The sequence below is a fragment of the Mesoplodon mirus genome (assembly GCF_964341445.2).
Source record: "Mesoplodon mirus genome assembly, contig: HAP1_SCAFFOLD_634, whole genome shotgun sequence".
NCBI lineage: Eukaryota > Metazoa > Chordata > Mammalia > Artiodactyla > Ziphiidae > Mesoplodon > Mesoplodon mirus.
This window is the reverse complement of record NW_028295392.1, coordinates 122,279-148,250: the sequence shown is the minus strand read 5'-3', so window position 1 is coordinate 148,250 and position 25,972 is coordinate 122,279. Positions and strand designations below refer to the sequence as shown.

Sequence of the window (25,972 nt, the reverse complement as noted above, 5' to 3'; positions counted from 1 at the left end):
AAGAATCCTTGCATCCTGGGATAAACCCCACTTGATCGTGGTGTATGATCCTTTTAATGTGCTGCTGGATTCTGTTTGCTAGTATTTTGTTGAGGATTTTTTCATCTCTGTTCATCAATGATATTGGCCTGTAGTTTTCTATCAATGTGACATATTTGTCTGGTTTTGGTATCAGGGTGATGGTGGCCTTGTAGAATGAGTTTGGAAGTGTTGCTCCATCTGCTACATTTTGGGAGAGCTTGACAAGGAGACGTGTTAGCTCTTCTCTAAATGTTTGATAGAATTTGCCTGTGAAGCCATCTGGTCCTGGGCTTTTGTTTCTTGGAAGATTTTTAATCACAGTCTCAATTTCAGCACTTGTGATTGGTCTGTTTATATTTTCTATTCCTTCCTGGTTCGGTCTCGGAAGGTTATGCTTTTCTAATAATTTGTCCATTTCTTCCAGGTTGTCCATTTTATTGGCATAGAGTTGCTTGTAGTCATCTCTCACGATCCTTTGTATTTCTGCAGTGTCAGTTGTTACTTCTTCTTCATTTCTAACTGTTGATTTGCATCTTCTCCCTTTTTTTCCTGATGAGTCTGACTAATGGTTTATCAATTTGGCTTCTCTTCTCAAAGAACCGGCTTTTAGTTTTATTGATCTTTGCTACTGTTTCCTTCATTTCTTTTTTGTTTATTTCTGATGTGATCTTAATGATTTCTTTCCTTTTGCTAACTTTGGGTCTTTTTTGTTTTTCTTTCTCTAATTGCTTTAGGTGTGAGGTTAGGTTGTTTATTTGAGATTTTTCCTGTTTCTTGAGGTAGGATTGTATTGCTATAAACTTCCCTCTTAGAACTGCAGTTGCTGCATCCCATAGGTTTTGGGTCATCATGTTTTCATTTCACATAACTGATGTGTCTTAGATGCTTAACATGAAAACAAATATTCTAAAATCAGCAGTGTCCTTTTGCTTTTTGTATCACTTCTATATTATATCATTATTTAAACAATACTGTAGCCAATTAATGTGCATAGGGAAAAATCAATCGACCATAAAGAAAGCTTAAGTTTTTCTATTATTTAATATCTTTTCATAGAAGGCAACTTGACAACTGTTTTCTCTCAAGAAAATGACTTCCTAGGGGTTCTCCCAGAATCAAACCCAGTCATAAACATTCCAGTTCAAATAGTTAATATGAGAAATGGAAGAAACGCCAATAGGAAAGTGAGATAGGGAAGAGAAGGCAAGCATTAAATACTGTGTTATAGCCAGGTAAGAGTGTGGAAAAGTGGAGGTAATCCACAGAGAAACTCTGGGAAACACAAGCTTCCAACTTGAAGGGCCAGGGAGCTGGGGCATTTAGATACCCACTCCCATCAGTCCTTGGTTGAGGACTGCTGCTGGGAAGCTATTAATTCCCCTCACTTCCTTCCTGCCATCTACACAGACAGAGCAGACTTCAACAGCTTCAGAAGTTCCTGGGCTGGAAAATGCCAAATAATGGCAATTGAAAGTTTGCCACATGCACAAAATGGTAGGGTCTAAGAAATATAGGAGGGACATTGAACAAATTGCCAATAGCAGGCAACCGGCAAATGCAAATTCAGAGGGCTTCACAAGTCATCTTAGCAATTAGAATAGATAATAAGAAACCTCTCTCAACAAGAGCCTGAGATGCACTATTCTTATCATTTGAATAATGAGTGCTGGTTTCCATTTATTAAACAGTTCTTATGTGCCAGGTACTGTACCAATGGCCCAACGTCCATGATCTCATTTAATGCCCACAACAATCTTATTAGTACATCACCAGTTTATAGAGGAGGAAGCTGGACTCAGAGGCATTAAGTAATTTACTGAAGTAACAGACACCAGCCCAGGTCTCTCAGTTGCCAAAATATTTTCTCTTTCTGCCTCCCACTGTTTTCAGCGTCCCTAGATGGACAGATATATTTTCTTTAGCTTGAGTATGTCATTAGCTCTGGAAATTCTATCTAAAAAACGTCACAGTCCGCCCCTTTCAGAGAAAGACCTGTGTCTTCATATCTTGGAAATTCCAGCCTGTGTACCAAACATGGAGAGACTTCCCACCTGGTGCCCCTGTCATCTCTGCCGCGTGGACTTTTACGAGAGGCTCTCATTTGGTGCTCTGCACCTGCCCCATGGTGGTTAGCACTTTCAAAGAGCTGCAGGCTCCAGGAATCACAAAACCATCTCTGCTTCTATGTCCTTTCCCACCTGATTTCCATTTGCTCTGCCTGGTCATGATGGGAAGTTTCTTTTTTTGTAGCATCATTCCAGTCTGACTTTTCTTTCACCTCTTCACATTCCACATTCCATCAAGTGGCAATTTTATTCTACGATCACCAGTTAGAACTTTAAAATAGATTTTCAAAGAATATCTGACTGTTAGAACTTCAAATAGCTCAAATATAACCATTTTCTTCAATAAACCTAAATTCTAATCTCTTTTAAATAGTATTTTGAGCAAAATAATAATTCATGCTCACTTGTATTAGTCCCTTTTCACTCCTGAGTCTCCAAGTCATTCTTAAAACCTTCAAACTTTAAGTCCTCTAATGCTATCACAGCACACTTTTAATTACTGGTATCAAAAGAAAGGGACTATCATAGGGGAAAAGCCTTCTATGTTATTTTACCAGCTTAATTTCTACACAAAAGCTTTCAAGTAATCAACAAAAAGAAGAAATGCGAATCCAAATAAGCCACAAACTAGGAAGACAGTCCAAGAATGAACAATGAAGGTCAAATCCAAGTACAACAAACCCCATGGAGAATACTGATGTTTTGCTGCAGTGACATTTCATGGTTAATTGGTGGTTTGTTAAAGATTACATTTCCAAGATCAAAAAGAATAATGATAAAACACACTCAGACATGGAAAGCAAGGGCTCTATAAACAGTAGCTCTTTGGAAATTATAAATGGTACTAAATGACTAATGAGGAAGATAGAGAGCTTACCAATTCTCAGGGAATTTTGTAACTTTCAAACCACAGACTGTTGTGGGCAGGATTTGATCAAAGGTCTCTAGAGTACACTTTCATCCTCATGAGGTTGGGGTCAGGAAGAGGAGAAGGTAAAGAGGACCAGGAGCTATAAGGCTGTGACTTGGAAAGGCCTTTTGCAGTCATCTACTTCCAGCATCCTGCCCCAGAATTCCTCAAATTCCATGTTTTCCCATAAGCTGTTATTTCCATCCAGGTGTTACATGTACCAGACCCCTTTTCTACAGCAATGGCCCTTTCAGGTCTTGAGGGAATTTAAAATCATACAAAGAAAAATCTGCCTTGCAGAATCTTAGGAGATTTCACTGATTTCACATTGCTCTTAATGGAACGAAGGCATGGCATCATCTGCCTAGCCTCATATAAAAAAGGAGGAAAAAACCAAAAAACATTCATTGCCCCATTGAATCTGGTGCCCTACATAGTCCCATGTGTGACACTGGTCCCACACAGAAAAATTTGAGCTTACTGTCCACGCTGGTGCTCAGTTAAACCCACCCTATACACAGTCACCTAAGTGGCTTTTCTAGGACACAGTCTGATGGAGGCACTCCTCTGCCTTCACCTTCAATGAATCCCCATTGCTTACAGAACAAAGTCTAAATGACAGAGCCATGGCTCTCGTTCCAGCCATATCTCCTATCAACCCCCTTTCTCAGAGTTCATGCCCCAGCCATGCTGAAGAACATACAATATTCTCTTTATCTTAAGGATTTTGTACAGAGTGGTCCCTCTGCCTGAAACTTCCTTCCTTCCTTCCATCTTTGCCTGGGAAGGTCCTGGAAAATTGCTACTCACCCTGCTCATCTCCACTATCACTTCGTTCAAGAAGTCCCTCTGGGTCTCCCATTCCCTACCACCACAACTGGACTTAGTTAAATTTACCCTCCTGTTTACACCCACAAACACCTACTTCCTCTATCAAATGACTTATTTCCGATGTTGTAATTACCTATTTCTTTATCAGTCTCTCTGACTGAACTATACACTCCTTAAAGACCGAGAAGTTGTTTCCTTCACTATCGTATCACAAAACCTAACAGACTAACTGACACATGATAGGAACTCAGTAAATACGTGTTGGATGAATAAATGAATGAATGAACGAATGAACAACACACTAACCAGCTGTATGAGCTCAATCTCTAGTCCATCCCTCTGTCTCTTACCTGCAACCTAAAACAATCCCAGTACTTCTGGTTGTCTTCCTTGGTCCTGGAACATTTGTGAACTTGCAACAACATCATTCCCATCCCAGACAACGCCACTTCCAATAATTTGTTGTCCTTATCAATAGTAACACCAGTTACCTAAATTTGGCCCATCTACTCCAACCACATCCCAAATCCTCTGAGCCAGGTGCAGCAGCTTCCTTTCACAATGCTAGGACCCACCACAAAACAGATGATAATCCCTTTGCACATTTCAAGGAGCAGCACCAAGGGAACAGTACCTGGGAAAGGCCATTGACAGCTCAGAATATCCAGGGCATTTCTAGAACCTCGGCACTGCTCTCGCTCTAGGAATGAAGGTCCAAAAAGCATCTCAGAGAATGTTCATAATTGTAAACAAGCTCCACCTTTGAAACACAATCTAGATAGAACCAAATATACAAGCCTGCACAATGGATGAAGCCAACGTCTCCTCCATGATTGCCCTTCTGACAACCTTATAGTCTCCTCAACCATAAAAGGTGAACTTCAAACTCACGACCTTGCCTTGTCACCAGAAACATCTAAGCTTGGATCAGTCTTTCCAAGACCAGATATTTGTTCTGTGAGCTACTAGAGACTTGTCACATACACAGAAGTATAAGAGGATTATTTCTATCTACTTGGGGACCTGGAGACTTTCACATTGCTCCTGTTAAAACTCTCACAACAGCAAAACTTTACCTACAAAGGGTTCAAGCTATGACACTCCCAATTTCCACAAACCTCCTCAGCTCTTGTGAGTCACATGCAGCCAATTCCAGGAATTGGAAACATGGTTGTGAGGATGAAACTGACTTTGGGGCTCCCCTTGGATATGGTCTTCCAGACTTACCAAAAGGCCATTAAGAGGAAGGTTTACCCCACCTCAGGGAAACCCGAGGCAGTACTTGCAGTCAAGGGCTGGCCATGGTTTCTGAGCTACATCCAAAAAGAAATTCATACTGTACCTGGATCTGCTGGAGCCATTTCTGACTGTCCGAGAGCCAGCATGTACCGTTCCTGAACTGCCTCCATTGTGGATCATCAGTAGGGCTGTCAGATTTACTAAATAAAAATACAGGATACCCAGTTAAACTTGAACTTCACATGAATAGTAAGTCATCACTTTTAGTATAAGTAGATCCTATGTAGTATTTGGGGCATACTTATCTTAAAAATGTACTCGTTGTTTTTCTGACATTCATATTTAACTGAACAGCTTATATTTTACCTGTCAACCCTACTCATCAGAAATGATGGAGGCTTATAGAGATCCAAGAGATGCCTCAGAGTATCCTCAGCTTTTATTTCTATGTCCTGGACAGTGAGGACGAGCTTCCCACTCCCATTAATTGCCTGTAATGGCATATATTCTCCATTTTAGAGTCTTTTCTACTTGTCATTGTAATTATCTTCCTTATTTTAAAGAGATGTATGTTTTTTTCCAAACTTAATAGCTCATCCAAAAGTATTTGGAAGTTCATTCGACAAGGGAAAAACAACATGATTCTGACAAGCGAAGGAAGCCGCCAGGTGCTTAGTAAAGAAGTATTAGGGAGATTGAAAAAGCCAAACTTAATAAGCAAATCTCTCCAAGGGTATTTTCAGAGCTTGATACCCTCCCACACCCTGAAAATATTATTACATCAAGAATGTAGAACCTGCTAACCAAATGTAAGGCTCCCATATGATTCTATCAAACTGAGGATGCTTCTTTACTAAGCAGTGAGCACACGTGCTGCCCCAGGTACCTTGGCAGTTGCAACACAGAGTTCTTCCCTTTGGGATGGAAACAGCAAGTTTTCCTGTGGTCTTCACACTGGCCCCAAAAATACTACACTCCCAATTCTTGTCAACTTTAAGTATTTTTCTGCATATCTTCATTTTTCTGTTACTATTTGGACTACATCCTAGCCTTGACATTACATACATTGCATTCAAGAAGCTATTTTTAAAAGTTGGTAGGAAATCTTAAATCTATGGCTTGCAGTCCCTGGCTTACTTTCATCCTGGTGCATAAGGGTTTTCAAAAGTACTCAGGTTAGTTACCCCGTATCACAGTCCCACGCTTGTGTCACAGATATGAAAATGGAACATGATATTTAAGGTTTTAGTTGCCAAATCATCAAGCTTCCCAGACAGAGGCAATAAAGCAAAATGAGTACAGAGGCATGGATTTTGATTTGCTCCAGTGTATTTGGAAAGTCACTTGGCCTCTGTATTTATTTGTACTTATCTGCACTTATCTGTCACTTGGGGGTTATCATTGTACCTAGTCCATGGGTATGTTGTACAAATTAACTGTAACGTAGTTAGAAGAAACCGACACAGAGTAAGCACTCCACAGACATTGGCTATTAGCTATTGGAAATATTTCTCCATGAAACAGATGACTTTATCAGTGGATGACCCGGTGGGAGACAGTGAATCACAGAATCACAGCATGTTGAAGGTGACCTAGTTCACACTCTTATGTGAAAAAAAGAAAAGTGTGCATGGGTAGAAAATGTCTGAAACTTTACATAACAAATAGTACATCATGTTAACTTTGAGGATTAGAATAAATGAGGAAAGGAGGAAAGCAAAACTTGAGTGTAATTCAATTTCTCTATCATTTGTGTTTCTACACAGAGACTCTGAATACACTGGAAGTGCAATTTTTTTTAATGTGGCGGGATAAAGGTTTTCAAGTTTTCCTGATCCATCCGTATTATTATTTCAGAATTGCTGGCATTTCTTGCCATCTTCAGATCTACACCCATTTGAGTCAGTGGGCCCTTCTGGATGGAGGAGATAATAGAGCAGAAGTGAAGTGAGAGAAAAGGACAGACAAGGTTTTCTCTTTTCTCTTCAAAGAGGAAAGGTCTTTGGAATGGGAACAACTCACAACCAAACTTTGGGGAAAGGATGTGATGGAAAATGAGACAAACATCCGACCCCTGTGATGAGAAGGATTCCCTGGGCTGGATGGAGGGAGGTCACAGGTGGATGGACAAGGAAACCAACTAGGGAGAAACACACACAAGTGCAGAGCAAACACCCCGAGGTCACTCAGCCTGACTCCATGCAAACATGTGTCCAGCAGACAGCCCTTCACCTGTGGCTCCCCAGCAAGACAGGTACCTCGGGGGTGCCAACTCATTCTGAGTCCATTATGCCTGGCCATTCATAAACCGCTGTCTAACTTGTGAGGAATAAATTCTAAATGTTTATGAGGAAGTTGGGGAAGGAGATTGAAAGGTTACTTAAACGGAAAAAAAAGAAGTTCAGGAAGGCAGGATGGTAGAGAGACAAGAAAAAGACCTTAAAAGATAGAAAGGATTTGCCAAAGAAGAGAAAGCAAAAGAAATGATTCCGAATGGGTTAACCTGCAGCTAGGAAGTTAAGGAAGATTATTGATGGGTGAAGACTATGGAATAAAGTGAATAAAATTTCTCAGAAGTTGCTGAGACTATGGTAAGACGCATGATTATCAAATTATGAATTGTCTGCAGTAGCATTCTAGGGGGACACTAGGAAGGGGAAGCAAATGTTCATGAGATGACAGTGGCAGGTGGAAAGTTGTTTCAGGGGAAGATCAGATGTGCAGAGTGTGTATCAGAGGAGGGCAAGTGTGAGCAAGCAAGGAAATACTAAGTGTATACGATTCCTTCACTGAGTGCACCCAGCCCCGTGGTCAGCCTTGAGAACAAGCAGGACTTCAGGTACTGGAGCAACATTTCAGTCATCAAGACTTGAGAAGACACCCTTAACTCAGGTCTTCTCTTCAAACTCCATCTTTCCTTCTTGACCTTCAATTGGCCTCTTCCCTTACCCTCAAGCTGTGGACTGAGGCCACAGAGCAAGATGGGTCACTAGTGTCCTCCATCCCCTGGTGACTGTGCTTCACATCAGTGGAGTACCAAAGGCAATAACCACGTAACAGACACAAGAGTGTATGAAGAAGAAGAGATTCTGATAAGGCTTTCTGTGACAGTGTGGGACGAGTTGGCTGTATATGCCTGCTATCACCTGAATGATGAGCAACCTTAGGGGAGAAGTGCTCAGAAGGCAGAGCCTGGCTCTCGAGAGGCTCTGCGTGCTCACAGCCCACTCCAAGACCTCAGTTGCAGCTTCGGCCCCCAATCTCTCTCCTTCTGCCTACTCACAGTTTTTGAAGTCTTCTTTCCTCCACATTTCTCTTGAGAGGTGGAGGAGGAAGATGAGCTTCAGGCCAGCTCAGACTCCCCTGGGATCCCAGCAGGATGCCTATCATTAACCTCCCACATTCTAGGAAGCTCCTAAGATCTCCACACTTGGGGGAGTTTTCATTTCATCAGTGCTTCAAATTGCTGGCTGGAGATGGCCTGTTGAAAGGTGGCTAAAAGCAAGTAGGAACCTTTGGGCAGCCTGGCCCTTCTCGACTGTCAGACATCTTCAGGGATATTTTGGGAAACATTGCTTGTTTTAGAGAAGGGAGGGAAACAATCCAAATGTCCAATAATGCTTGAATGGAAAATAAATGATGCTATACGAATGTGACGAAATAATACCAAACAGTCAAAAATCAAAGACCTAGATCTATATGGACGGATGTCACTAAATCTTGAAAACATAATATTGTTTGAAAGAAAATAAGATAAAGAATCTTACATTATGATAACAGGTATGTAAGTATTTAAATATTTAAATCAATTCAACATGTTGCTTCTATATATATAGATGCAAGAAAATAAATTTTATCCAATGAACACATTATTTACATTTAATATGTTCATTTATCTAGGAAACTCAAAAGAACCCACAGATAAACTAGCAGGAACTAATAAGACGGTTCAACAAAGCACACACATACAAGATCAATAAATTTTAAAAGTCAATCACGCTCCTCTATACTGGTGATAGCAAATTAGAAACTGTAAAAGAAAATAAGAAAAAAAAAGAAGATCTAAAAATTGTCACAAGAGCCATATAAATTACTTAGAACTAAGCATACATAAAAGTAAATAAAACTGACAAACTGAGTACGACCACTTAAACTGCGCCCAACCCAAGGATTAGAAAACGACTGTTCTTACTTTATGAGAACACGCCCTCTTCCTAAGTAGCAGATCAGTACGTGAGAGTGAATCAAAGAAACACAGCATTTGAAAAGTCAACTAGGCCAAGCCTCTCGATCGCACAGACAGAAGCTGAAGCCCAGACAGGTTGAGTTACTTGGTAAAGGGCCCAATGTCCTGACTCAAGGACTCGCATTTTTCACTCATTCGTAAGACACAATCAAATTCAGTACCTTGGAAAGAGATGGGAAAAAAATGAAGAAATCAATTATATAGTTACTCATCTTTAAGTACAGAAATAGCCGTGACAAAATTACACGTATTGAGGGAAAATTGAAGTGCAGAGATTAAAATGACAATAATCCACAGGGAAACTGGAGACCATTTAAAATATTCATATTAAATCTCTCTAGAAAAGGCATTAAAAGATCTCCAATCAAAATGTTCATTTTATAATAGATATGGTATGATACAACTTATAATAGATATGTTATGAACCTTTCCCTTTCACGGGAAAGCTTCGGCTGGGAAACAGGAATTGTTCTTGAAAATGGGGCCTGTGCTATTGCAGACACTGTGCTGAACTTAGGTCCACAGAATGCTCCGATGTCATCATTGAGGTCACAGAATCCTGCTGTGCGCCTGGCAACCTTGTAAACTGAACAGCCCTGGTGAGAACTAGGCAGTACTGCTGGTTCACTAAGTGGTACAAGTTTTTCAGCCATTTAGGAGACTTGACTATTTTTGTTTGTATTGAATCACTTGAACAGATTGCCCAAGAGGCAACAAGGGCCAACCTGTAGGGAAGAGGAGGAGTTGGACATCTCTTGAGGCATCTTCTAAGGGAGACTTCTAGTTGGTACGATGGAACGGCGACAAAAGAGGAAACATCTGGAAAATGAAGAGTCCCAGGAAACTGCCAAGAACGGAGGAGGTATGTGGGGGGCAACTTGTCTGGGGCACATGGGTTTCTGCCAAACTGAAGCTTCTCTAGGAAGCGGGGGACTGAGAACGTGTCACCTGTGAAGCAGGGAGCGAGAGACCTTGTCTCACTGATGCTGCCGTATCTATCCGGAGGGTCCCTGTGGTGTGAGACGGCACAGAACGGCCAGATGCCCCCTGGGAGATGGGAGGTCAGCTCCGCTGGTCTGAGGACTCTCTCCTGGGGCAGCCGGGCCTGGAGCTTTGTCGGACTCACAGCAGGCTGCATCCTGCTTGCACAGACCTAGAGGTGCAGCTTTTCTCAGTCCCCGATTTCTCTCTTATGCTCTTGGATCTTTCCTAGGGGTCATGAGGTGGGGGATGTGAAGGATGCAAGGATGCTGAGAGAGACCCATGAGTTGCTTGGCCTCTTTTACCAAAGTGGAAAGAGAAGCCCCATGAGTTGAAGGCCCTGTTGAAAAATATCTTGACAAGTGGAATGCACTTTGAAAGAAGATTGTTTGTCTAGGGATGGTGTCATATTGAAAGCAAGGAGGTTTTATTCCTTCAACAGGAAGAATTTCCCAAAGGAGATCAAGGGAAGGGAAGGGTTTTCCAGAGACTGAGACCGCGTGAGCGGGGGTGAGAAATGGCCTCAGGGTCCTGCGGGGAGCTCTGAGAGCCACGGGCCACGTTGTGCCTGCGTGCATTAAATGTAGGCGAGTAGCTTGCCCTGGGAGAGGGCTGGTCACCCCAGAGCTCCAGCTAGAGGCCTCTGCCCCAGATTAGAGCCCAGTAGCTCCTACCAGGCCCAGGGCCCTGGAGACTGTAGGATGGGCCCTGGGAATGGAGCTCTAGACAGCAGGCAGATTTCCAGGCAGTGGCTGGGACAGGCTGGGGAAGGCAATGACTGCCCCTGACCATTCAGAATATTTTGCCCTATGTTCCTGTGTGTGTGTGTGTGTGAGTGTGTGTGTGTGTGTGTGTGTGTGTGTGTGTGTGTGTGGTAGTGCAGAGAAGAGCGAGATGAATGGGGGTAGAGTGCTTACCAGATATAAAGTCTGCGTGGTAAAGTTCTTGTCACCCTGCCTGGACCTGGCTGACACTCGGTGTACGTAAGAGTGTATACAGAATTCTTGTTAGGGGTGTTTTATGAGACAGTAACTCATACACCCATGTACACTCTGATACAGCAAAAATATCACACACCCCACATATAACTTCTTTAGTAAACCACACAGAGCACATGGAGGTATATACACGCATCCCTCCTGTACTACATTCTCATACAACCCACCTGTATCACAATCCTCTCCTCCAACACCAAACGCTGGAGATGAGATATGTATATAGACACTCACACTATATATATAGGACACACACACACACACACACACTATATATATATATATCTATATATATATATATATATGTATCTCCACAACTCTCGCACAAACACAGCTAACTTCAGCCATCACTAAATACCTCTGTAAGAACCAGTCACGTGTCATACACACCACACTTGTAACACATTCTTGAGTAATGCCAGACCCGCTTTGTACAAACCACAGTAAACCACAGTCTCAGTAACCCATGTCAGGATTGCCAGAGAAAATATGGGCTATCCAGTTCAATTTGAATTCCAGATAAAGAACAAGTAATTTTTCAGTATCAGTATGTCCCAAATATTGTATGGGCCATACTTACACTAAAACTAAGTAAGAACAAATACTGCATGGGAATACTTACACTAAAAAATTATTCTGGGTTTATCTGAAACTGAAATTTAACTGGGTGCCTTGTATTCTTGTTCGCTAAGTCTGGCAACCCTTATATACTTACCACCAGCTGATGTATTATATATTTATTGTAGTTTTGTTTAGTGTGTGTCTTCCCCTACTAGAATGTGCAGCGTTACCAAAGACTACAACAATGGAAGAGTGCCGGATACACAGGAGTAGCTGCTTACTGAATCTTGGTGAATGAATGAATGAACACGCACCATAAATACAAGCCACACCATGTAATGAGGAAACGTTACATGTCCCAGAATTCCTGACTTGTGAACAGAAAAAATGCACACAAAGGCCACAGACACAGATAGACACATCTGCACTGTGCTCCCCATGCCAACCCCACACTTACCACAGACTTAACTGATACACATCACTCACTCTTCCCACACACTCACAGTCACCACCGAGGCCTACATTACCAACTAGACAGTGAGAGAATAAGTATTGATTGGAATTAAATCCTGGAGGATCCACTGGGAACCACACTCTCAACTGTGTGTATTCACTGCACCTGACACGTGTCACACTCTCAGTAAATATTTGTGGACAGAGGACTGATGAACCCACCCTGAGCCTTTCATTCCTCCCTCAGGAATCTCGAAGTCACAAGAGGATCCCCCTCGGCTTGGATCCACTGTGGTGGCCCAAGGCTGCAGCCCAGGGGCAGTGGAGGTCTCCTCCGCCCCTAAATACTTCTTCTGTACTTCTACTCCGCGCAAGCTCAGCTACGCTGGTAAGGGCGCGGGGCTCCTCAGGTGAGGGGGTGCTTGGCTGTGAGGCAGGAGGCACACAGATCCCAGGGAGGCTGAGAGGAAATCCAGGGTCATCAGAGGTGATGAGGGCTCTGTGGAGGAGCCTGGGCAGGATGGCTGAGCTGTTCCGAGGGCGTGGATGCCAGCTGAGTCTGGGGGGGCGGTGTGAATACTGGTAGTACCATGGTGGGGAAGTCAAGGAGCAGGGGCCGGAAAGGTCTGGGCTTGAGGTGGAGGGAAGAGGGACCAGATTAAGCATCTTCAGAGGAAAATGTAGGCTTTGTCTTTGCCTTTGCTTCCAGAGAAGGACAGAGTTCTGCATCATACACCTCCAGCCTGAGAGCAGGACCATCCAGCTCAGGTCCACACAGCTCACACATACATCTGCCCTCCAGGCACAGCCCTTCTCACAGCACACATAAACCCCAAGCACCACAGCCCCATTCCACAAGTAACGCACCACAGATATTACCAAAATCACACTCCTTGTCATACACGCATCCAGCCGCATCCCTCACATACCACAGCCCTCACCACCATACTCCACACCCCTGTATACAAACACCGCTCCAGTATCACCCCCACGCACATGAAAAGCCCACAGATGACACCAGATACACCGCTCCATCCTACGGCCAACAGACACCAAGCTCACGACATAGCTACGTCATGCAAATGTCCCTCTCTCGTCTACCACACCTGCTCCCTCAGCTTCCGGCACGGCCCATGCATGTTATTATGGTTTTAATTTCCTTTTTCAGCAATGCGGAGATTTCGAGACACTGCCTGGCCTACAGCACCCCTAGCCCAGGTTCAGGAAGAAGGGGAGACCGCTCCCCCATCACACTGTGTCTCCTCCTCACTCTCTTCACCCTGTAAGGACTATCTGCACCCAGACAAAGAGGAAAGGGGCATGAAAATATACTACATGCAGGTACAAGTGAACAAGGGTGTCGCTGTCTCCTGGAAGACAAAGAAACCCTTGGAGTTGCCTGAAAAGCAGCTGACGATAGAAGAAGTGACCCTTCCTGAGGATGCGTGCACAGTAGGCACTTGCCCCTCTGATGTGTTCACCGAAAGCCTCCTGTCTGACAGTGAGCCCACTGGGGAGGAGAAAGAGTATGAGGAAAGGGCAGAGCCAGGCAGCACATCAGGGTCACCTGCCGTCGAGGAGAGACCCAGGGCCAAGACACTGGACTGGATGGTGACCATGGAGACCGGCTTCAGGTGCATGGCCTGCTGCCGGGTCTTCCCCACCTTGGAGATCCTCCAGCAGCACGTGTAGGGCGGTGTCCTGCAGGGCTTCAGCTGCCGTGTCTTTCATCTCAACATGGCCCAGTGGATGGGCAATGTGGAATCCGAGAGCACCCCTGAGGAGGAGGAGGAGGAGGAGGAAGAGAAGCAAGAAGAAAAGGAGAATGAGGGAGAGCAGCCCACGGGGGAAGGCCCCAGCCCAAAGAGACCCCGCAGGCAGGGTCTTTTCTCTCCTTTGAGTTCCAAACAGCAACTGAGATTCATGGGACAGAAGATCCTGGAAGACGGTGTGGCCGTCCCTTGGAAGAGGTAAGGCTTGAGGCTGGCAGTCTTCTGAGCCTATGTCACGAGGGCCCAGAGGAGTCTAAGGGAAGGGGCCGCACACATGTGCTGGTTGACCTAATGGCTCTGCAGTTGCATCAAATGGGACACACCCAGCACTAACAAAGGCATTGACCTCTGTTGACGTAAACAAGAAGGTGGAGCCTTTTCCTAGGAGTTTTCTCAGGGTCTGCACGATGGACCTCAACTCTTAGAGGACGTACTGCCAGCAGCTCCTTCTCGGCAGAGAGAGCCAGGAGTGGTCTCAAGAGAGGACAGGGGCCCTTGCAGGACCAGAACTTTGAGGTCTGAGAGCCTTGGGCCTGAGCCGAGATCTCACCCTGACCACTGGACCGAGCCTTCTGTGACAAAGGGGAATATGAAAGAGAGTCACGTGGAAATGAGGTCCCCCGAGATATGGAAATGTTCCAGAACCTTCGTTGCGTGGTAGTTGATCTGGAGCCAAGCTCACTGTGGTGTGTGTGGCTCTGAGCATTAAGGCAATGCTGGAGGGTAACCCTGACCAGCAGAGCTTGGAGTGCTTCTTGTCTCTTCCTGTCCTACCTCATTTGTTTTATCCCTTCCAGGGAGAAGAAAGGACCCTCGGGAGAGTAGCAGACAGAATGCCGTGGTCTGAAGGAGGATGAAGGGACCGGCACTCAGTCTAACATCATATGACAATAGAAGCGTCCTATGCAATAAAGGGCATTTTCCAAACCTTTCCTGGAGCTTTTATTTAAGGACATTTTTCTATCTATGCATCTATCTGTCATCTACATCTGTATCTTTCAAGGTTTGTGAACAAGCTTTCACATAAGCACTAGAGACGTCCGCCAGCATTTTCCAGAAGAGGCCTGCAAATTGCTGGGGACTCCTCACAAATAGGGAACGGCCACAACCCCTGCCACACAGACTATGCGCGTGGCCCTCCTGACGTACTCCCACTCTCTCTCTGAATTTCCCAACGTCTGAGATGAGGGTGCTGGCTGGAGGCAATGATCACGTGCAGGCTGAATCTTCTCCAGATTCTGATTCTCTTCCTGGGCATATCGTCCTCAAGCACAGTCTCCATGCCCCTGGCCACACTGATCTCTCTCCTTCAGTCCTTCCCTCCCTCCCTCCCCTGCCTCCCAGTGCAGAGAATACATTTTTGCATTTGAGACGACATTTATTTTTGGTTCACAGAATTCTCACCTGTTCTACTGTGGCCTCCGTTGTGAACATTCCAAAGCTGAGACTTTTCTGTTTTTCTCCCTCATTTCTGCTGAGTCTTTACCTTCCTAATGCAGTGAACTCAGAGTGCCTAGCTGACTGGATGGGGAAAAAGATCCAGGGGGCAAAGAGAAATAATAAAAGAATATATCAGTTAATTTTTCATAGTGTTATCCAACTACATATTTTTAAAATTTTGGAATAATATTAGGAATCTTCTCTTTATAAAAAAACTGAATTATCGGGCTTCCCTGGTGGAGCAGTGGTTAAGAATATGCCTGCGAATGCAGGGGACATGGGTTCGAGCCCTGGTCTGGGAACATCCCACGTGCCACGGAGTAACTAAGCCCGCGCGCCACAACTACTGAGCCTGCGCTCTAGAGCCCGTGCCACATCTACCGAGCCCACGTGCCACAACTACGGAAGCCTGCGTGCCTAGAGCCCATGCTCCGCAACAAGAGAAGCCACTGCAATGAGAAGCCCATGCACCACAGCCAAGAGGAGCCCCCGCTCACTGCAACTAGAGAATGCCCGCTAGCAGCAACAAAGACCCAATGCAGCCCCAAATAAATTAATTAATTTTAAAAAATTGAATTAGTTTCAAGGGTACAATGTATAAAAGTACAATAAAAGCCCCCCTTCAAACCCCCCAACCCCACTCTCAAGATGGAATAGATATGCTGTGATACAATTTATAGTCGTAGTACTACTCCTCCTCCCACCACATCCGAAATCCTCTGAGCCCGGTGCAGCAGCTTCCTTTCACAATGCTAGGACCCGCCACAAGACACATGATAATCCCTTTGGACATTTCAAGGAGCGGCACCAAGGGAACAGTACCGGGGAAATGCCACTGACAGCTCAGAATATCCATGGCATTTCTAGAGCCTCGGCACTGCTCTCGCTCTGGGAATGAAGGTCCAAAAAGCACATCGGAGAATGTTCATAGTTGTAAACAAGCTCCACCTTTGAAACACGATCTACATAGAACCACATATACAAGCCTGCACGATGGATGAAGCCAAGGTCTCCTCCATGATTTCCCTTCTGACCACCTTATTGTCTCCTCAACCATAAAAGGTGAACTTGAAACTCAGGACCTTGCCTTGTCACCAGAAACATCCAAGCTTGGATCAGTCTTTCTAAGACCAGATACTTGCTCTCTGAACTATTAGAGACTTGTCACATACACACAGGTAGAACAGGATTATTTCTATCTACCTGGGGACATGGAGTCTTTCACATTGCTCCTGTTAAAACTCTCACAACAGCAAAACTTTACCTACAAAGGGTTCAAGCTATGACACTCCCAATTTCCACAAACCTCCTCAGCTCTTGTGAGTCACATGCAGCCAATTCCAGGAATTGGAAACATGGTTGTGAGGATGAAACTGACTTTGGGGCTCCCCTTGGATATGGTCTTCCAGACTTACCAAAAGGCCATTAAGAGGAAGGTTTACCCCACCTCAGGGAAACCCGAGGCAGTACTTGCAGTCAAGGGCTGGCCATGGCTTCTGAGCTACATCCAAAAAGAATTTCATACTGTACCTGGATCTGCTGAAGCCATTTCTGACTGTCCGAGAGCCAGCATGTACCGCTCCTCAACTGCCTCCATTGTGGCCGCTCCTCAACTGCCTCCATTGTGGATCATCAGTAGGGCTGTCAGATTTAGTAAATAAAAATACAGGATACCCAGTTAACCTTGAACTTCACATGAATAATAAGTCATTATTTTTAGTATAAGTAGATCCTATGAACTATTTGGGGCATACTTATCTTCAAAATGTACTCGTTGTTTTTCAAACATTCATATTTAACTAAACAGCCTATATTTCATCTGTCAACCCTACTCAGCAGAAATGATGGAGGCTCATAGAGATCCAGGAGACGCCTCAGTGCCTCCTCAGCTTTTATTTCTACGTCCTGGACAGCGAGCACGAACCTTCCACTCCGTCATTGGCTAGAATGGAGGATATTCTCTGTTTTAGAGCTTTTTCTACTTGTCATTGTTATTATCTTCCTTATTTTAAAGAGATGTTTATTTTTTCCCAAACTTAATAGCTCATCCAAAAGTATTTCAAAGTTCATTAGACAAGGGAAAAACAACATGGTTCTGAAAAGTGAAGGAAACCGCCTGGTGTTTAGTAAAGAAGTAGTAGGGAGATTGAAAAAGCCAAACTTAATAAGCAGATCTCTCCAAGGGTATTTTCAGAGCTTGATACCCTCCCACACCCTGAAAATATTATTACATCAAGAATGTAGAACTGCTAACCAAATGTAAGGCTCCCATATGATTCTATCAAACTGAGGATGCTTCTTTACTAAGCAGTGAGCACACTTGCTGCCCCAGGGACCTTGGCAGTTGCAACGTAGGGCTCTTCCCTTTGGGATGGAAACAGCAAGTTTTCCTGTGGTCTACACGCTGGCCCCAAAAATACTACACTCCCAATACTTGTCAACTTTAAGTACTTTCCTACATATCTCCATTTTTCTGTTACTATTTGGACTACATCCTAGACTTGACACTACATAAATTGCATTCAAGAAGCTATTTTTAAAAGTTGGTAGGAAACCTTAAATCTATGGCTTGCAGTCCCTGGCTTACTTTCATCCAGGTGCATAAGGGTTTTCAAAAGTAGTCAGGTTAGTTACCCCGTATCACAGCCCCACGCTTGTGTCACAGATATAAAAATGGAACATGATATTTAAGGTTTTAGTTGCCAAATCATCAAGCCTCCCAGACAGAGGCAATAGAGCAAAATGATTACAGAGGCATGGATTTTGATTTGCTCCAGTGTCTTGGGCAAGTCACTTGGCCTCTGTATTTATTTGTACTTATCTGCACTTATCTGTCACTTGGGGGTCATAATTGTACCTGGTCCATGGGTACGCTGTACAAATGATCTGTAAAGTAGTTACAAGAAACCGACACAGAGTAAGCACTCCACAGACATTGGTTATTAGCTATTGGAAATAGTTCTCCGTGAAACAGATGACTTTATCCGTGGATGACTCGGTGGGAGACAGTGAATCACAGAATCACAGCATGTTGAAAGTGACCTAGTTCACACTCTTATGTGAAAAAAAGAAAAGTGTGCATGGGTAGAAAATGTCTGAAACTTTACCTAACAAATAGTTCATCATGTTAGCATTGAGGATTATAATAAATCAGGAAAGGAGGAAAGAAAAACTTGAGTGTAATTCAACTTCTCTATCATTTGTGTTTCTACACAGAGACTCTGAATACACTGGAAGTGCAATTTTTTTTAATGTGGCGGGATAAAGGTTTTCAAGTTTTCCTGATCCATCCATATTATTATCTCAGAATTGCTGGCAGTTCTTGCCATCTTCGGATCTACACCCATGTGAGTCAGTGGGCCATTCTGGACGGAGGAGATAATAGAGCAGAAGTGAAGTGAGAGGAAAGGAGAGAAAAGATTTTCTCTTTTCTCTTCAAAGAGGAAAGGTCTTTGGAATGGGAACAACTCGCAGCCAAACTTTGGGGAAAGGATGTGATGGAAAATGAGACAAACATCCTACCCCTGTGATGAGAAGGATTCCCTGGGCTGGATGGAGGGAGGTCACAGGTGGCTGGACAAGGAAACCAACTAGGGAGAAACACACACAAGTGCAGGGCAAACACCCTGAGGCCACTCAGCCTGACTCCATGCAAACATGTTTCCAGCAGCCAGCCCTTCACCTGTGGCTCCCCAGCAAGACAGGTACCTCGGGGGTGCCAACTCATTCTGAGTCCATTATGCCTGGCCATTCATAAACCGCTGTCTAACGTGTGAGGAATAAACTCTCAATGTTTATGAGCAAACTGGGGAAGGAGATTGAAAGGTTACTTAAACGGAAAAAAAAGAAGTTCAGCAAGGCAGGATGGTAGAGAGACAAGAAAAAGACCTTAAAAGATAGAAAGGATTTGCCAAAGAAGAGAAAGAAAAAGAAATGATTCCGATCGGGTTAACCTGCAGCTAGGAAGTTAAGAAAGATTATTGATGGGTGAAGACTATGGAATAAAGTGAATAAAATTTATCCGAAATTGCTGAGAATATGGTAAGCAGCATGATTATCAAATTATGAATTGGCTGCAATGGCATTCTAGGGGGACACTAGGAAGGGGAAGCAAATGTTCCTGAGATGACAGTAGCAGGGGGAAAGTTGTTTCAGGGGAAGATCAGTCTTGCAGAGGGTGTATCAGAGGAGGGCAAGTGTGAGCAAGCAAGGAAATACTAAGTGTATACGGTTCCTTCACTGAGTGCACCCAGCCCCGCGGTCAGCCTTGAGAACAAGCAGGACTTCAGGTACTGGAGCTACATTTCAGTCATCAAGACTTGAGAAGACACCCTTAACTCAGGTCTTCTCTTCAAACTCCATCTTTCCTTCTTAACCTTCATTTGGCCTCTTCCCTTACCCTCCAGCTGTGGACTGAGGCCACAGAGCAAGATGGGTCACTAGTGTCCTCCATCCCCTGGCGACTGTGGTTCACATCACTGGAGTACCAAAGGCAATAACCAAGTAACAGACACAAGAGTGTATGAAGAAGAAGAGATTCTGATAAGGCTTTCTGTGACAGTGTGGGCCAAGTCGGCTCTATATGGCTGGTATCACGTGAATTATGAGCAGCCTTAGGGGAGAAGTTCTCAGAAGGCAGAGCCTGGCTCTCGAGAGGCTCTGTGTGCTCACAGCCCACTCCAAGACCTCAGTTACAGCTTCGGCCCCCAATATCTCTCCCTCTGCCTGCTCACAGTTTTTGAAGTCTTCTTTCCTCCACATTTCTCTTGAGAGGTGGAGGAGGAAGATGAGCTTCAGGCCAGCTCAGACTCCCCTGGGATCCCAGCAGGATGCCTATCATTAACCTCCCACCTTCTAGGAAACTCCTAAGATCTTCACATTTGGGGCAGTTCTCATTTCAGCTGTGCTTCAAATTGCTGGCTGGAGACGGCCTGTTGGAAGGTGGCTAAAAGCAAGTAGCAATCCTTCGGGCAGCCTGGCCCTTCTCGACTGTCAGACATCTTCAGGGATATTCTAGGAAATGTTGTTTCTTCTAGAGAAGGGAGGGAAACAATCCAATTGTCCAATAATGCTTGAATGGAAAATAAATGATGCTATATGCATGTGATCAAATAATATCAAACAGTCAAAAATCAAAGACCTAGATCTCTATGGATTCACGTGGATAAATCTTGAAAACATAATATTGATTGAAAGAAAATAAGATAAAGAACGTTAGATTGTGATAACAGGTATGTAAGTATTTAAATATTTAAATCAATTCAACATATTGCTTCTATATATAGAGATGCAAGAAAATAAACTTTATCCAAAGAACACATTATTTACATTTAATATGCTCATTTATCTAGGAGACCCAAAAGAACCCACAGATAAACTAGCAGGAACTAATAAGACGGTTCAACAAGGCACACACATACAAGATCAATAAATTTTAAAAATCAATCAGGCTCCTCTACACTGGCGATAACAAATTAGAAACTGTAAAAGAAAATAAGAAAAAAAGAAGATCTAAAAATTGTCACAAGAGCCATATAAATTATTTAGAGCTAAGCATACGTAGAAGGCAATATAACTAACAAACTGAGTACGAACAGTTAAACTCTGCCCAACCCAAGGTTAGGAAAAGACTGTTGTTACTTTATGAGAACAGACCCTCTTCTTAAGGAGCAGATCAGTAAGTGAGAGTGAATCAAAGAAACACAGCATTTGAAAAGTCAGCTAGTCCAAGCCTCTTGATCGCACATACAGAAGCTGAAGCCCAGATAGGTTGAGTTACTTGCTAAAGGGCCCAATGTCCTGACTCAAGGACTAGCATTTTTCACTCAGTCGCAAGACACAATCAAATGCAGTACCTTGGAAAGAGATGGGGAAAAAATGAAGAAATCAATTATATAGTTCCTCATCTTTAAGTACAGAAATAGCTGTGACAAAATTACACGTATTGAGGGAAAATTGAAGTGCAGAGTTTAAAATGTCAATAATCCACAGGGAAACTGGAGACCATTTAAAATATTCATATTAAATCTCTCTAGAAAAGACATTAAAAGATGTCCAATCAAAATGTGAATTTTATAATAGACATGGTATGATACAATTTATAATAGATATGGTAGGAACCTTTCCCTTTCACGGGAAAGCATCGGCTGGGAAAAAGGAATTGTTCTTGAAAATGGGGCCTGTGCTACTGCAGACACTGTGCTCACCCTAGGTCCACCGAATGCACTGATGTCAGCACTGAGGTCACAGAATTCCGCTGTGCGCCTGGCAACCTTGCAAACATAACAGCCCTGGTGAGCACTAGGCAGTACTGCTGGTTCACTAAGTGGTACAAGTTTTTCAGCCATTTAGGAGACTTGACTATTTTTGTTTGTATTGAATCATTTCAACGGATTGCCCAAGAGCCAAGAAGGGCCAACCTGTAGGGAAGAGGAGGAGTTGGACATCTCTTGAGGCATCTTCTAAGGGAGACTTCTAGTTGGTACGATGGAACGGCGACAAAAGAGGAAACATCTGGAAAATGAAGAGTCCCAGGAAACTGCCGAGAACGGAGGAGGTATGTGGGGGGAAACTTGTCTGGGGCACATGGGTTTCTGCCAAACTGAAGCTTCTCTAGGAAGCGGGGGACTGAGAACGTGTCACCTGTGAAGCAGGGAGCGAGAGACCTTGTCTCACTGATGCTGCCGTATCTATCTGGAGGGCCCCTGTGGTGTGAGACGGCACAGAACGGCCAGATGCCCCCTGGGAGATGGGAGGTCAGCTCCGCTGGTCTGAGGACTCTCTCCTGGGGCAGCCGGGCCTGGAGCTTTGTCGGACTCACAGCAGGCTGCATCCTGCTTGCACAGACCTAGAGGTGCAGCTTTTCTCAGTCCCCGATTTCTCTCTTATTCTCTTGGATCTTTCCCTGGGGTCATGAGGTGGGGGATGTGAAGGATGCAAGGATGCTGAGAGAGACCCATGAGTTGCTTGGCCTCTTTTACCAAAGTGGAAAGAGAAGCCCCATGAGTTGAAGGCCCTGTTGAAAAATATCTTGACAAGTGGAATGCACTTTGAAAGAAGATTGTTTGTCTAGGGATGGTGTCATATTGAAAGCAAGGAGGTTTTATTCCTTCAACAGGAAGAATTTCCCAAAGGAGATCAAGGGAAGGGAAGGGTTTTCCAGAGACTGAGACCACGTGAGCGGGGGTGAGAAATGGCCTCATGGTCCTGTGGGGAGCTCTGAGAGCCACGGGCCACGTGGTGCCTGCGTGCATTAAATGTAGGCGAGTAGCTTGCCCTGGGAGAGGGGTGGTCACCCCAGAGCTCCAGCTAGAGGCCTCTGCCCCAGATTAGAGCCCAGTAGCTCCTACCAGGCCCAGGGCCCTGGAGACTGTAGGATGGGCCCTGGGAATGGAGCTCTAGACAGCAGGCAGATTTCCAGGCAGTGGCTGGGACAGGCTGGGGAAGGCAATGACTGCCCCTGACCATTCAGAATATTTTGCTCTATGTTCCTGTGTGTGTGTGGGTGTGTGAGTGTGTGTGTGTGTGTGTGTGTGTGTGTGTGTGTGTGTGTGGTAGTGCAGAGAAGAGCAAGATGAATGGGGTTAGAGTGCTTACCAGATATAAAGTCTGCGTGGTAAAGTTCTTGTCACCCTGCCTGGACCTGGCTGACACTCGGTGTACGTAAGAGTGTATACAGAATTCTTGTTAGGGGTGTTTTATGAGACAGTAACTCATACACCCATGTACACTCTGATGCAGCAAAAATATCACACACCCCACATATAACTTCCTTATTAAACCACACACAGCACATGGAGGTATATACACGGATCCCTCCTGTACTACGTTCTCATACAACCCACCTGTATCACAATCCTCTCCTCCAACACCAAACGCTGGAGATGAGATATGTATATAGACACTCACACTATATATATAGGACACACACACACACACACACACTATATATATATATATATATATATATATATATATATATATATATATATATATATATATATATATATATATGTATCTCCACAACTCTCGCACAAACACAGCTAACTTCAGCCATCACTAAATACCTCTGTAAGAACCAGTCACGTGTCATACACACCACACTTGTAACACATTCTTGAGTAATGCCAGACCCGCTTTGTACAAACCACAGTAAACCACAGTCTCAGTAACCCATGTCAGGATTGCCAGAGAAAATATGGGCTATCCAGTTCAATTTGAATTCCAGATAAAGAACAAGTAATTTTTCAGTATCAGTATGTCCCAAATATTGTATGGGCCATACTTACACTAAAACTAAGTAAGAACAAATACTGCATGGGAATACTTACACTAAAAAATTATTCTGGGTTTATCTGAAACTGAAATTTAACTGGGTGCCTTGTATTCTTGTTCGCTAAGTCTGGCAACCCTTATATACTTACCACCAGCTGATGTATTATATATTTATTGTAGTTTTGTTTAGTGTGTGTCTTCCCCTACTAGAATGTGCAGCGTTACCAAAGACTACAACAATGGAAGAGTGCCGGATACACAGGAGTAGCTGCTTACTGAATCTTGGTGAATGAATGAATGAACACGCACCATAAATACAAGCCACACCATGTAATGAGGAAACGTTACATGTCCCAGAATTCCTGACTTGTGAACAGAAAAAATGCACACAAAGGCCACAGACACAGATAGACACATCTGCACTGTGCTCCCCATGCCAACCCCACACTTACCACAGACTTAACTGATACACATCACTCACTCTTCCCACACACTCACAGTCACCACCGAGGCCTACATTACCAACTAGACAGTGAGAGAATAAGTATTGATTGGAATTAAATCCTGGAGGATCCACTGGGAACCACACTCTCAACTGTGTGTATTCACTGCACCTGACACGTGTCACACTCTCAGTAAATATTTGTGGACAGAGGACTGATGAACCCACCCTGACCCTCTCATTCCTCCCTCAGGAATCTCGAAGTCACAAGAGGATCCCCCTCGGCTTGGATCCACTGTGGTGGCCCAAGGCTGCAGCCCAGGGGCAGTGGAGGTCTCCTCCGCCCCTAAATACTTCTTCTGTACTTCTACTCCGCGCAAGCTCAGCTACGCTGGTAAGGGCGCGGGGCTCCTCAGGTGAGGGGGTGCTTGGCTGTGAGGCAGGAGGCACACAGATCCCAGGGAGGCTGAGAGGAAATCCAGGGTCATCAGAGGTGATGAGGGCTCTGTGGAGGAGCCTGGGCAGGATGGCTGAGCTGTTCCGAGGGCGTGGATGCCAGCTGAGTCTGGGGGGGCGGTGTGAATACTGGTAGTACCATGGTGGGGAAGTCAAGGAGCAGGGGCCGGAAAGGTCTGGGCTTGAGGTGGAGGGAAGAGGGACCAGATTAAGCATCTTCAGAGGAAAATGTAGGCTTTGTCTTTGCCTTTGCTTCCAGAGAAGGACAGAGTTCTGCATCATACACCTCCAGCCTGAGAGCAGGACCATCCAGCTCAGGTCCACACAGCTCACACATACATCTGCCCTCCAGGCACAGCCCTTCTCACAGCACACATAAACCCCAAGCACCACAGCCCCATTCCACAAGTAACGCACCACAGATATTACCAAAATCACACTCCTTGTCATACACGCATCCAGCCGCATCCCTCACATACCACAGCCCTCACCACCATACTCCACACCCCTGTATACAAACACCGCTCCAGTATCCCCCCCACGCACATGAAAAGCCCACAGATGACACCAGATACACCGCTCCATCCTACGGCCAACAGACACCAAGCTCACGACATAGCTACGTCATGCAAATGTCCCTCTCTCGTCTACCACACCTGCTCCCTCAGCTTCCGGCACGGCCCATGCATGTTATTATGGTTTTAATTTCCTTTTTCAGCAATGCGGAGATTTCGAGACACTGCCTGGCCTACAGCACCCCTAGCCCAGGTTCAGGAAGAAGGGGAGACCGCTCCCCCATCACACTGTGTCTCCTCCTCACTCTCTTCACCCTGTAAGGACTATCTGCACCCAGACAAAGAGGAAAGGGGCATGAAAATATACTACATGCAGGTACAAGTGAACAAGGGTGTCGCTGTCTCCTGGAAGACAAAGAAACCCTTGGAGTTGCCTGAAAAGCAGCTGACGATAGAAGAAGTGACCCTTCCTGATGATGCGTGCACAGTAGGCACTTGCCCCTCTGATGTGTTCACCGAAAGCCTCCTGTCTGACAGTGAGCCCACTGGGGAGGAGAAAGAGTATGAGGAAAGGGCAGAGCCAGGCAGCCCATCAGGGTCACCTGCCGTCGAGGAGAGACCCAGGGCCAAGACACTGGACTGGATGGTGACCATGGAGACCGGCTTCAGGTGCATGGCCTGCTGCCCGGTCTTCCCCACCTTGGAGATCCTCCAGCAGCACGTGTAGGGCGGTGTCCTGCAGGGCTTCAGCTGCCGTGTCTTTCATCTCA

The 25,972-nt window shown here is 44.7% G+C and overlaps 1 long non-coding RNA gene across 1 annotated transcript in view; it reads right to left on the bottom strand.

Moving 5' to 3' along the window:
• Nucleotides 1-8,506, bottom strand: part of LOC309797494 — a 28,395-nt gene extending 19,889 nt beyond the window's left edge. The window contains exons 1-2 of the long non-coding RNA XR_014292665.1: nucleotides 8,351-8,506; nucleotides 5,171-5,267 (exon numbers count right to left, since the gene is read on the bottom strand). This is a non-coding gene — a long non-coding RNA (uncharacterized lncRNA). The remainder of the gene's footprint in view (nucleotides 1-5,170; nucleotides 5,268-8,350) is intronic.
• Nucleotides 8,507-25,972: the final 17,466 nt, after the last annotated feature.